This window comes from Petaurus breviceps, unplaced genomic scaffold, assembly GCF_028583685.1.
Source record: "Petaurus breviceps papuanus isolate PSGF00001 unplaced genomic scaffold, PetGlider_PUasm1.0 79, whole genome shotgun sequence".
Classification (NCBI taxonomy): Eukaryota; Metazoa; Chordata; class Mammalia; order Diprotodontia; family Petauridae; genus Petaurus; species Petaurus breviceps.
Genome location: NW_027186523.1, coordinates 34,241,789 through 34,256,050, shown reverse-complemented (window position 1 = coordinate 34,256,050; position 14,262 = coordinate 34,241,789). Strand labels below are relative to the sequence as shown.

At 35.4% G+C, this 14,262-nt stretch overlaps 1 long non-coding RNA gene across 1 annotated transcript in view; it reads left to right on the top strand.

Moving 5' to 3' along the window:
- LOC138175906 (uncharacterized) overlaps positions 1-14,262 on the top strand; it is a 36,841-nt gene extending 22,579 nt beyond the window's left edge. Inside the window, exon 2 of the long non-coding RNA XR_011172118.1 lies at positions 1-14,262. This exon is cut by the window's left edge and continues 16,758 nt beyond it. This is a non-coding gene — a long non-coding RNA (uncharacterized lncRNA).

The window sequence follows — 14,262 nt, the reverse complement described above, 5'->3', positions numbered from 1 at the left end:
GAGAAACTGCTCTGTCCCTCATCTAAAGGTTTAAGATGTATGATAGTGGGGATCAAGAGGGAGTAGGATGTGAAAGGTGAAGAAAGTTCTTGTATAAGAAGGGATTGTTGTAGTAACCTTCCCTCCTCTCTCTGTTTGGAGAATATTTAGATTTTGGCAAGGAGGTGAGCCACAACCCTCTTCTCATGAGCTTTTCAAGCTTTATTTTTAATGTTCAATAGTGTAAAGAGGGCAACAAGAGGCTGTGGCTCCCTATTGACCTTGTTTGGACCCTATCCTAGTCTAATCAGCATTTCTCTCTTAATACTTGCCATTCATTTCTAACATAAGAACCCCATTTTACAATGTAATGTTACCTATTGTATTTTTATTTAAGTATTTCCCGGTTGTATTTTAATTGGATTCAGCAGTATTGCAGGCGGTTATAGGCATTTGATTTCTCTGAACTAAAATTATCTACAAGGTAACTTCCAACTTTAAATCTATGATTCTGTATTATAAATTTGCATTAATTTATTAGAGGTTTTAAGTGTCAAATCTTTTTGGCAAATTTTGTTTCCTTTTTCTGTATCCACAGTGCTTTATTGTTATATAAAAACCTTTATTTTCAGATCTGTTTGACTCTAAAATCCAAATCTGGAGCTACTTAAAAATCTAAAAACTCATAACTCATTGTTTTATAGCACTTTGTACTTTAGAAAGCACTTATATCACAACTCTGTTAGATAGGTGATAATAACTTACACTTGTATAAGAATCTCAAAGGTTTGCAGTGATGTGTTTTCAATAGCTGTGTGAGAGAGGTATTGCAATTATTATAATTCCTGTTTTACAGATGAGGAAACTGAATCTCCAGGAAGTTGTGATTTTGCTCTGACTAGTAGGTAATAAGCCAGAATCAGAAAACGTTGGGTTGTATTTGGAATACTATAATATTGGAAAAGTGAAAGCAATCTCATTGCTTCTCCCATTAAGCATTATTTTAAAATAAGTTCAAGGAAAAGTATTTTATAAAGTTAAATAAGATTATAGGATCTTATAGATAAAAGAGATGCTTGAAAATTATAGTCCAACCTTGTAGTTTTACTAATGATAAAAACTGAGTCCCCAAAAGGTTATGACAGCATCTTGGTTTTTATTATTGGTGTTTTTAATGGAGGCTATCTTATTCAAATTTAGAGGCAGTTTAATGATGGCAGACATAAATCTCTTATATAGATTTAAATTTGAAAGTAGATAGATACATTAATATAAATGGAAAGATTTCCAGAGGGTGAGTAGGCATTCTATATCAAAAGATAATGAAAAAAAATGCTTAAAAGTAACATCTCATTTTTTCATCATTTGGAAGGACCTTTATCCAAAATGTTACCAGCCTAAGGAAGGTTATAAACCATTCAAAATTTTATGTAACATTTAATATTTTTCTCACAAAGGTTTTGTTAATGAGAAATACTTGTTTAATGACAATTATTTATCTCTTTTACAGAAAGAAATTAGGAAGTCCAAGTAATTGTCTTATAGTTGGGAATATGTTTTGCATAAGTTTCTTTTATCCAGGAGCCTAACATAAGCTAATACTAAAGAGTATCGAAACACTAATTTGCCAAGCTAAATATTACATTATGAGAGTTGAAGGGTTAATGCTCTTACCTACTAATTAAAGTTGTAGCAGTTTTTAATAAGGGCTATTATATAGTATTAACCTTTGCTAGGCTCCATAAAATGTTGTACTTTTAACTACATGCAATATTTATTTTAGTTAACCCTTATAAACTTAAAAGAGTTACTGGTTATAAATTACTCAGGTTTGTTAAGGGTAAGTTGATGTCTTTGGAAGTGATATCTATAGGAAAAGTGCAGATACCCTCTTTTCTAAACATGTAAATGTGGCAAAATAACAGTATGGGTCAAGACTGTTCTCTAATTAACAAATCATAGGAAAGTAGGTCCTAAATTTTCCTAGCTTTCTTACTGTGCCCTAGAATATACCCTTTATGTTTATATCTCTTAAAATAACATAGGAAATATCTTAGCTTCTACAGACCTTTTAAATTTTATCTTAATTATTTATCTCAGCTAAAATTCAGCAATTCTAATGACTAAGATGTGTGATATTTTATGAAAATATTTTCCCCAATCCTTTCCTAATTGAAAAGACTTTCTTCCAAAGGTTCTGAATTTTTTGTTCCCATAGATATGTAAAAACATCTGACCTTGCTTTAGTGTGAACTTCAGGAAAAGAGCAGCAAAAAAGACTTTTGTAGTTGTGATAGGGAAAAGCCCATATCTATCAGATGATGTGGAGAAGACAGAACAACTCAACTGTTCTCATCTAACTGGGGGGTAAAGACATCAGGGGCAATTAATTTAACCTCTCTAGGCCTCAGTTTTCTCTTAAGATTCCTTCTTAGCACCATGATTCTGTGAAAAGATATTGGTTGACAAGACAGTGAAACTGCCAAAGTTCGAGTTCAAGTGCACAATATCCCAGGTAACTGAAAGAAATGGTGGATATTAATTTTTTTTTAGCCATTTTTAATGTTCTTTAGAAAATTCTGGATTATAAGAGATGCCTACAGAACCAGCAAAGAGCAAACATTGTCCTTCCTTTGGGAAAAGTCTATGAACTACATGCTAATGAGCTTAACTAAAATTCTTGGTAAAATTTTGCAATGTTAATTAAGTTGGTTTTGTAAACTTTTAGAACTAGGTACCACTAAACACTAATTTGATAACCTTCATTAAGAAATGGGCAACTAGGTGGTGCACTGGATAGCACATTGGATTTGGAATCAGGAAGGATCTTAGTTGTAATCCTGCCTCAGATACTATCTTTACTACCTGGGCAAGTCACTTTAACCTCAGTTTTCTCATCTGCAAAATGGGATGGGGATAACAACACCACAGAATTGTGAGCATCAAGTGAGAATATCCTTAAGCACTTTGCAAACTTTAAGCTCTATATAAATGATAATGTGTTATTATTTGAACAGAGCGTACTAGACTAATCTTTCCTTAAAATATACAGAGAATTATATGTATAGATATATAAAATATTAGATAAGGAGAAGGCTTGGAGGAGATAGTTTATGTAGATTTCAGTAAAGAATTTGGCCCCTCATGTCATCTTTTTGGATGAGATATAGGGATGTGGACTAGAAAGTAATATAGGGATTTGGAACAGTTTAATTGACTAAAAGCAAGGAATTAATGTCTCCATGCCCTCCCAGAGGGAATTCTCTAGTAAAATGCCCCAAGAATCCATCTGTTTTTAATACTTTCATCAGTGGCTTTGATTAAGATATACCTTATATGTTTATCAGATTTGCTGTATAATACTAATAAGGGAAGGATAGCCACTTTGGATAATAAAAATCTAAGGACCGAATTATTTAAGGTGAAATTTGAGAAAAATGTAGAGTTCTGTGCTTGAATTCAGAAAGTCAGCTTCACAAAAATTCAAGAATGGGTTCAGTTTGGCTAAACCAAAGTTTTATTTGAAAAAGATCTTGGAGGGTTTTTGTTTTTACTATAAGCTAATGGATATAATTATGATCGCCAAAAAAGTTCATGCAGTCTTAGGTTGCATTAAAAGAGATATAGTAAGGGGCGCCTTGGTGGCGCGGTGAATAGAGTACTGTTCCTGGAATCAGGAGGACCTGAGTTCCAATCCAGCCTCAGACACTTAACACAAAAACTAGCAGTGTGACCTTGGGCAAGTCACTTAACCCCAATTGCCCTACCTTTCCCCCTCCAAAAAAAATAAAGCAAATGCTACCATTTGTTAATGGTAGTATAGATGGGATTGCAGTTGATAAATATTAGTTAGCTTCTGGCTAACTTGCAGGCTCAAAATCTGTATTCGGATATTTTTATCATCTTAAGAACCTAGGAGCCAAGAAGATCTAGGGAAAAATTTTATAAAATACATCCTTCAATTCAGTAATCATATTAACTAAATAGAGGTTTCAAGGTTAAATGCTAAGCTTCTTATTTTATGAGAAGAAATATGGCATCAACAAAAGTAACATGCATACTACAATCATTCGGTATAGCCCCAATTATTGTAACTTTATAGATGGTTCCAAACATTGCATTGTTGCACACAAAACATGTGATTATACCTTTAGGGGTGACTTATTTCAGTTCTGTATGCTTTCAAACTCAGTATAGTTTACACTCTTTTATACATTTTTCCCCCTGGTGCACAAAACTCTATCCCTTATTTATGCAGAAAGACTTGTTTCCACATTGTTTGTAGTTTTAATTCCCTGAAGCCAGTAAAAGTGGATCAAAATTTTGCGAATGTGTTTCTAAGGTATGCATTTGGACACAGGTTAATTTTCCTCTGCCAATCCATTAGCATTTTCCTGAGCCTAATTGGTAGCTGTAGGTATTGTGTTGGAGTGGGTAGAATTTTTATATTGCATGTAGTTGTTGAGTCAGAATTTCATTAGCTTTTAATCCTTGGATTTGTTTTCAGTGAAAATTGTAGAGTCAGGATTGCAGGCTAATTTCTGCTTAAACTTGCCTAAATGATTCAAAACACTTACTAAAGGGCAGCAAGGTGGCAAAGTGAATAAAGCACTGGCCCTAGGGTCAGGAGGACCTGATTTGAAATTCCGTTTCAGTGACCCTTGGGCAAGTCACTTGACCCCCGATTACCTATTCATCCTCCCTCAAAATTTAGTAAATACCAACTATGCCCAAAGTATTGCAAGTAGATTAAAAACTGAAACAGAACCCTTTAAGAGTGGAGTGTGGCACAATAAGTATAATACAGAGGAAGGTATAATGAGGATGGGGGTCTTATTTGAAAATGTCCTAATGAGAAACTATTTTAGGGAAGTATCAGCATTTTCAGCTCCAGAGGTCATGGAAGGTTCTTAGAGGAAGAGAAGGCATTTGATTTGAACTTTAGATAAGTATTCTGAATGGAGAAAGTGAGAATGAGTACCCTAGGCATGGGGAAAAGTCTTTGAATTCTTAGAGTCAGAGATGGCATGGGGCGGGGGGAGCAGGGACAACTAGTAGTGCCAAAAGTTTGGCTGGAGCAGACAGAGCATGTGATGGGGGGAGCAATGTGAAATGAGGCTGCAAAAGTAATTGGAGATCGATTATAGAGGGCCTTAAATGCATGAGTAAGGAATTTATATTTTATCCTAGAGGCAATAGGGAGCCAGTAAAGGTTTTTGAGTAGGTAAATGAGACGGTGAGTATCTTGGTTATTTTCATCTAGTATAAAAGATGGATTAGAGGAGGAAGAGACCAGAGTTCGGGAGACTAGTTAGGAAACTCCTGTAGTAAGTTGTCCAAGCATGATGCATCATTGCAGGTCTCCACTAGAATGTTAGTTTTGTGAATGGAAAGAAGGGGAGAATTGAAAGATGTGGAGTTAACACTAGCCATTTTTCATCAGAGATCCACTAAAACATCCTTAAGAAACCAGAGCTAAGACAGTCACTAAAAGTGTCCCACATAAATTTGAGTGCATAAATAATTATGCTTATTTCTCCATTTATGTAAATGATTTATTCTTTTCGATCTGAAAAAACCTAAAGAACAGCAACCATCCTCTTTTGGGGGGATGATAGCAAAATAGAACCTGGCTAAATATTTGAGACACATGGAAAACTAAGCAGAAAGGTATTTTCATCATATTAATGAGCACAGTCATTTAAATTTTAATTGATTGAAGTGGTTGGTAAAATAAGGCTAAGCCTTTCATTAGCTCATATATACAAAGGAACTTTTAAGTTCCATTAACCTTCCCAGCAATCATTTGAAAAGGCCTCTGTGGTACCAGGCTCAACAAAGTTGAATGAAAAGTGAAAACATAAGAGCAATTGTGAAAGTATGAGAAAGAGTTAGAAATATTATATAAGCAAACTTTGAGACATCACTGTTGAGCCTATAATCTTTATCCCTAAGGAAATTTGTTGAATAGATTGTGATTCTTTTTTGTGGTAATCGCCGTTGTATCCCACTTAAGTGTGTAACTCCTTACCTGTGGAACAAATGAATAATACTTCACATCTATAGAATATATGGTTTGCAAAACATATAGTGGTTATATTATCCCCATTTTACATATGAGGAAACAAACCCCATTCATGTAGTGTTTAAATAGTTCTCCCATTTTGTATAGCATTGTCAGGTTTACAAAATGCCATCTCCACAATACCCCGTCACATAGGGGCTACAAGTATTATTTGCATTTTATAATTAAAGAATGTGAAGTTAAAAACTTGATGTTCACATGGTATTATTTCTGACTCCAGTGTTTCACTGCTTTGCAATGCCTTTTGTTTTAAAAGTTGAAATATACTTAAGTATTCACAGAATCTTTGAGTTGGAAAGGACCTCAAAGTCTGTCTAGTACAACATATGCCTTAAGCAAAAATTAAATTGATAACATCATGAAGGAGTAGTCATCCATTTATCCAACCATCTTTTGCATCACCACCAGTAGTAGTAACTTTGTATCTGGACTTGGGTTCAAATTTCACAAGCACATACTACTTCTTTGATCCTATAATACAAGTTACATTCTCTGAACGGCTTCAGTTTTTGTTTATAAAGCAAGTGTTGAACTAGATGGCCTCTTCAGTGTCCTTTTCAGTTCTAAATCTGTTATCCTTTTTCTTAGTTAAAAAATATCCAATACTTCCCAAGACAGTTAATACCTGTTTCAGTAATTTGAGCTGTTAATTTTTTCTATCTCTGCAACTTTGAGTCTAATTCTGTACTCTGGGGTTAAACAGAAATCCATTCATTCCTCCTTCCTCCTGATAGCCTTCCACATATGGTATAAACCAAAGCCAAATGCCTTCCACATATGGTATAAACCAAAGCCAAATGAAAGGCATCTAAGGTCCACAGTGGATTGAGCTCCAGGCCTGGAGACAGGAAGGCTCATCCTTCTGAGTTCAAATATGGCTTCAGACACTTGCTAGCTGTGGGACCTTGTTTGCCCCGGTTCCTCATCTGTAAAATGAACTGGAGAAAAAAACGGCAAACCACTCCAGTATCTTTGCCAAGAAACCCCCCAAACAGGGTCATGAAAAGCAGACATTACTGAAATGACTGAACAGCAACAATAAAGGCCAAATGAAATTATTCAAATTTTTAAAAGAAATGCAAATGAAAACACATAAGTTTCAATTTACTTTATACAAATTGGAATGGTAAAAAGTTTGTGTAAGAATAAGTCAGGCCTGGAAGGGCTTCTGAGGGTCAGACACATTGATATACTATTTATGAACCCATGGAGTCCACAGGTGTTCTGGATTTCAATTTAGAATTATGAAAGAGAACTACATACCCTTTGACCCAGTAGTCCCATTGCTGGGCATGTGGGCATATACCCTAAGGAAGTCCAAGACAAAGCCAGTATTCACCAAAACATTCATAGCTTCATTCTAAGTAGTAACAAAGAACTGAGAACAGAGAAACTTTCCATTGATAGGGGAAGGCCAAATTAAGATGCCTAAATTAATAGAATACTAAGGAGAAGATGAAGAATTATTCACAGAAAGATTGGGATGATTTTCATGAACTGATGATACAAAGTGAAGTAACCAGTATCAAGAGAATACTACATTAAGTGACCTGTAACAGTGTAAATGCAAAGACAAATAGGAATTTTACTGAGAAATGGAAAGCCAATGAAGGTCCTGGAGATGGATAAATTGATAGACATTCCAGGCAGGGGGCTACTAAAACAAAGTATTGTATACCATATCAAATGGATTTTTTCTTAGTTTTAAGGTGGGGAGGGGTGACTGGAGGAGGTGGCAAACACTTGAGGGAATGAAAATATTCAGGTAGGTTACCTCATGAAACAGTTGACCTACTACATGATCTAGGGGATCATGAAAAAGTTTTTTGTTTGTTTTTTTTTTGCACTAAAGTTCCACACTTAGGGAAAATTTAGGCTCCACAAATAAACTGACAGCTTCACTATATAACGTAACCCTTTAGCAAAAAGAACAAATCAGAATTGGAGAGTTCTATTTGACTTGAAACTTTTAGATGCTACACTATTTAATTTGAAAAATCCTCCCTTGAAATCACAACTTTTTTAACATAATGAAATGCCTCCATTTGCTACATAGCTACTAAAGTGATTTTTCTTAATTTTCACAATTCAAATGCCTCCTCCTATCTGAAGGTTTTCCTAATCCGTAACCATGCCTTCTATTGTGCCTCCTACTTAGTAGGCACTTTTATCTACATATGGCTACCCAAATTTAAAGACTTAAGTTCACCTATGAGGGAGGAGAGAATTATTTTCCCTAGCACTTAAAAGAACATATATCAAATTAATAAATGTCTTATGGACCAGAAGAGCAATGGACTGATGATTCCTAATATACATGTTTTTAATGCTTTATTTCACTTTGCATGAGTCTCACCTTACTGCCCCAGTGTCCTTAGAAAAACCATTGGCTTTCTGAGCCTCAGTTTCCTGATTTATATAATGAAAAGTTTGGACTCCATATCCATTAAATACCTTCTAGCCCATACTTATGTGATCTCAGTTCAAAAGAGAAAACAAAAGTATTAATATAATTATTTTCAGTAGGTTGCTAGTAAAGCTAAATTTAACATTTGGACATGTAAAACATAATATTAATATACCTGGCTGAAAAAAGCAATGGTATGTATGTATAGTAGTTGGAGTTTTAAAGAGTGAGTCCACATAGTTTTTTTTTTTTTTGACTCTTCACACTGGTTTAGCTGTTACTACAACTACAGAATTGAATGAAAGATACATTGTTAGCTTTCACAAGAGTCACTCTAGTGCAGCCTTGTAAAATTTCCATGTTTGATGTTACTTTCCATTTCATTAATGGTGAAGGGCAAGGTTCTGTATTCTGTTAAAAATGAATAGAAATTATGTATCCTAAATTAGGATGATGACTTCCTTGAGTAATTTACAGATTTCCTTGAGGTCAGGGAATCTTTTTTTCCTTTTGTCCTTTGCAACCACAGTGCTTTGTATGGCCATAGTAGGCGATTCCTTGCTAAGTGAGTCTTCACCATAGTTCAAGATTTCATCATCTTTCACTTGGACTATTACAGAAGTCTCCCTATTTGATCTTCCTACCTCTAAAATTGGGTAGCCAAGTGGGGCAATGGCTAGAGAGCTGGGCCTGAAGTCAGGAAAACTTCAGTTAATTCAGTCACGTACTACTTTGGACAGGTCACTTTGCCTCTATGTTCGTCAACTATAAAATGTGGATTATAGCACCTACCTTGTTGGGTTGTTGTGAGGATCAAATGAAATATTTGTAGAGTGCTTAACATAATGCCTAGTATATGTAGTAAGCACTATATAATTTTGTGCCTTACTAAACTGCCCACTCACCAAAGTGATTTCCTACTTAAAAAACAAAACAAAAAAACCCTCCAGTGGTTCCCTATCACCTCTAGACTCAAATAAAAATCCCATTTAAAAACCTATCATAATCTAGTTCCAGCTTAGTTTTCCGAACTTACTACACATTCCCCTCTGTCCAGGCAAATTAGCTTGCTTTTTTTTGCATATATTGTTCCATCTCCTTAATTCATTTATCTTCATAGCTTTTCACCAGCATGCATTCATTCTACTCACCATAAGCTCATGGAATCCCCTAACTTCCCTAAAAGCTCAGCTCATGTACCATCTCCTATATAAGATCTTTCCTGTTGACTTCTTTTCCCTAAATGATTTTGGTTTACTTTGAATGTACTTTTGTGTTCATGTATTTTCCTCTATGCAATATAAGGTCCTTTAGACCATGGATTTGGTGGAAATAGTTCTTATTTTCCCACTACTTAGCACAAAATAGACTATGCAAGCTGAATTGTTTGGATTTAATTAAAACAAGAAGCCCAGAGAATTCATTGATAAATGTCACAAGGGGCAGCTAGGTGGCGTAATGCACCGGCCCTGGAGGCAGAAGGACCTGAGTTTAAATTCACCTTCAGACATTTGACCCTAGCTGTGTGATCTTACCCCGATTGCCTCACCTGCCCCCCACCCCAAAAAAAGATTGGTGCCACAGCATAGCAGAATAGTGTCAGGGGTCATAATTTTGAGGCCAGTCCAATCAGTGTTTTTCCTTTTATACCATGGTACCTACTTAATATTTGGATGGGGAGAGATCCTTATCCCCCCCCCCCATTTTTATAGTCTTATATCAGAAAGTGGAATCTGCTGGTGTGATTTTTTTGAGATAACAGTTTAACCCACAAATCAGGTGCTTCATTTACATTCCAGGTTAATTGTCATAGTGGTTACAATAATAGTTTGATGTCAGCCAGTATAGAGCGATTCACATAATTTTCATTTCACTCATTAAATAGAAGTTCCAACACTCTTGTAAACAGTGGAGTATTTCAACTGAGAGGGTGATAGGATCTTGAAAATTAAGTAGTGTATCAAAGACTAATAACCAAGGTGTATTGAGAGTTGAAGTTTTTATCTGACAAAGTGCCATTACTGATTGATAGTGACCAAATGGTACGAACAGTTTTCAAAAACATGGCAAACTAAGTGACTGTATGAAAGAAACCATGTCTCCTTGAGTCAGAAGACAAATACAACTTAAAACATTTTCACCTCAACTCACTGCACAGAAGTTTTTTGGTCAATGTTGATTAGAAGGTAGGAAGATAGGCACACTTGTACACTGTTGATGGCATAATGAAATCGTTCAAATTCTGAATGTCATTTTGTAGCATTGTAAGAAAGGTGATTTAACATTTCATGTTCCCTAACTGATCCTCTTTAGCGTACATCTATTCCAAAGACACCGACAGAAACAAATGTCTAATATAAAATCAAAATATTCATAGTTCACACTGATGGCAAAAAACTGAAAACAGTGGATGATGTACAATCAAGTAAGGAATGACTGGAAAAGTGGTATATGGAATATTGTGGCCGAATCTAAGAAATTCGGAGGAAAATGGGAAGATTTATTAACAGATGCAGAGTGAAATGAGAAGCAAAATGTTAATATGAATGACTACAAGCATGTAAATGAAAATATTGGTGAAAGGAAGCTGAACTGAATAATTGAAAAAAGTCATTATAAACCTTGAGTAATGAAACATTACTCATTGAAGAGAAGTAGGGGGACTGGCAAAAAAAATGTATATATGTTGTCAGCTGTTAATCTATTTTAATTTGTTGAAATAGAGGGTTCTATTTGGGATGCAGAATTATTTCCAGTCATGACTGATAGAAAAACAAAAGACATCAATAAATTTTTTAAGCATATAAAGTTATGGGATATGTCAACAGTTGGTATGTTCTAGGGCCTGCTCAATTAGCTATGGGGCCCTTTTAACCCAGAAGGCAAAATAAAGTCCATTAGCAATTGATTTGGGAAAGCTATGTCTTTAAACTTTAAATGGAAAAGATGGTCTTGAATAATTCTAAAGTTTCATTATATTAATGATTTGTAAACTTGTATTACATTTTCCTTATTTTTGAAAGATAGATTATTGACAGTATTGCTAACCGTGTGTATGGTTGTGACAATTTATAATCACTTCAGGCAACAGTTCAGTTCTAGCTATACTTAAAACATCCTCAAAAAGCTTTTTGCCATTAAAGTATGTCGATAACGCTGGGTTCTCAAAGGTAGTGCCTGCAGAGAGCAGGCTGTGGTACCAAACCAGAAGGGCTTTACATAGAGCCCATTGAATATGTCTGTGGTTAGAGAACCAGTCTAGATCCCCACTCAGTTGGTAACAGAGTGATGAATTTAAGCCCCCTGGAGTTATTAGTAAGAAGTAATGGGACCTATTTCAGTGGAACTAATTTTGCTATATAGAGCTAAGGCTAATAACATAGATAAATTTGAAAAATCACTATCAGGAGAATCAGAACAAAGAAAAAAATCTAGGCACATCTACATATGGATACTACATGACATTTCTTTACATATTTGAAATCAAGGAGCTGTTTTTCCTATCAGCACAGCATCAACAGGGAAATTGGATTTGTCACTGGTAAATCTGTGTCATATATTTGAATATTTTAAAAAATCTATTCCTAAGGGTCTTAAAATGCATAAGTGAACTTGATACAATACCACAATGATAAGGATACTATAGAACCTTTCTATTATGTGAAAGGCTGAGTCCTAAAATCTTTCCCTTAGAATTATTCTGAAAAGATGTTTATCAATGCCTTCTACAGCAAGATTGGCTTGCCTATGCAATGGGCCTGCCTAGAGCAAACCTTTTTCTGTTTCCTACATGAAAAGGAATGTATTGCCATATCTAGTACCCTTGAAAGTTTAGTCACACTAAATTTCTAAAGAAAATTCCATTATTTGGGGGATTTAACTTTACATTAATTCTCCTTGGAAAAAAGTGATTCTATTTCCACTTGTACAGGGAGCAGCATGAAAAGTTTATACTATCCATACTCCTGGGTTCTTGGTACCCTCTCCAGCATTAGGTTTAGCCTATTTTGTTGCTTTTTATTGTCTCAAAGCGTAAAAGGCAAGAAAAACGATGGAACACATACAAGTCCATTTTAATGTTCACAATTAAGATTGGGCTACAAAGCGGGTTGAAATAACTCCAAGTATTAGGTTATTCAGACCTCCTTAAATAACAATATATGTGTTGGTTATCATGCCTGGGTTTAGCACCAGAATTATGCATAAAATGGCGCTTTGCTAATCACTACTGTGAATGATGGTGGCTTCCCTGTCCCCTTTGGAGGAATAGGAGGTTATGACTGATGATAAAGAACACAGAACTTCCGTGGCACAGGGTGTTTGGGGTGGGGCTGAGTGAGCCTTCTTTCTCTGAGTGGAGGAACATTTTAATTAGGCACATTGTTCTTAAGGATAAAAAGTTTCTTCCTCTTCCATACAACATGCCTTTGGATCAACAATCAGGCCCTTCACTGAAAAGATGCAGTTTATCTGGAGCTCGGGATGATATGTATAGTGACATCAGAAAATTCCCATCTAATAAATTGTTATGGATTTAAGGTTGAAAAGGAACCCTTAGAGGTCATCTAATTAGAATTCTTCCTCTGTTTTACAAATGAAGAAACTAAGCCTCAAATGGAATGACTTATTCAAGGTCAAATAAGCAGGGAATGGCAGAACTGATAAACTCCTTAGTGAGGGATATTTTTCTTTGCCTATCAATTCTAAACCCAAGTCTAAGAACCCTGTTTCATATCTATACTTGAGGCTAAAGATTCAGATTGAATACCTGTTTTGTATAAGTATGATCTAGGACTAGGATGTGGGGATGGAGCTAAGTAGAGGAGCAAAATTCTCCAGAACCTTTGTTCATGTGGGGTTTTCCACTTATCCTGCCAAATCCTGTGTTACTTTGGCCTCGTATTCAGACTGTTTCACTGAACAAAGAAACATTTCCAGAGTTGTGTCCAGTCTTGGTTGTGATCCCTTTTCAAGGTCTGTAAGTTTCATATGTATAGTTTTATATATAAAAGGACTAGAATGGACCTTTTTCTGTATTTTTCTATGGAACATCCTTGGTAACTAGGACTTCAGTTTCAAACCATTCTGACCAATAGAAAAAGCATTAATATTCCCCAAGTCTCTGTCCTAGGCTCATTTCAAATCACTCTACTTTGGTGATCTCATCTTTAACCTGTTTTCAATTCTCTACACCTATGTTCCTAATTCTGAACTTTTTTTTTTTAAGCTGAAGTTCATATTTCCCACTGACTGTTGGATATCACTTAAATGTTTCCCCAGTACCTTAAACTCAACATATCCAAAACAGACTGCAATTCTATTATCCCCTAAACTTTTACTCCCAGTTCTCTTTTTCTACTGATGACATCTCTCAAATCAAACCAAGCTTAAAAGTGGATTTTCTCTCTGTCTCAGACCCAGTTATTTACCAAGTCCTGTTGAATAAACTCAGAAATTCTCATATTCTTCTATCTAAACATTGCCACCATTCAAATTCAGTTCTTAACCTCTCACCTCTATAGTGTAATAACCTGAACTGGTTTTCCTGTTCTTCCAATTCATCAACACCATTGCTAAAATAATCTTCCTAGTGCATGGGATTGACTCACATTCCTTCTATAAAACCTTGATTGCCTGTTATTGCTTTTAGATTGGCTCCACAAACCTATGTTAAAGGTGGACTTGGGCACAGATGGGTACAAAGCAGCTGCGCTCCTGGGTAGTAGCATTTAACAAATTGCTTATTGATTGAATTGGTTGTTGAGTTTCTTAATAAACATTTGTCAGATCA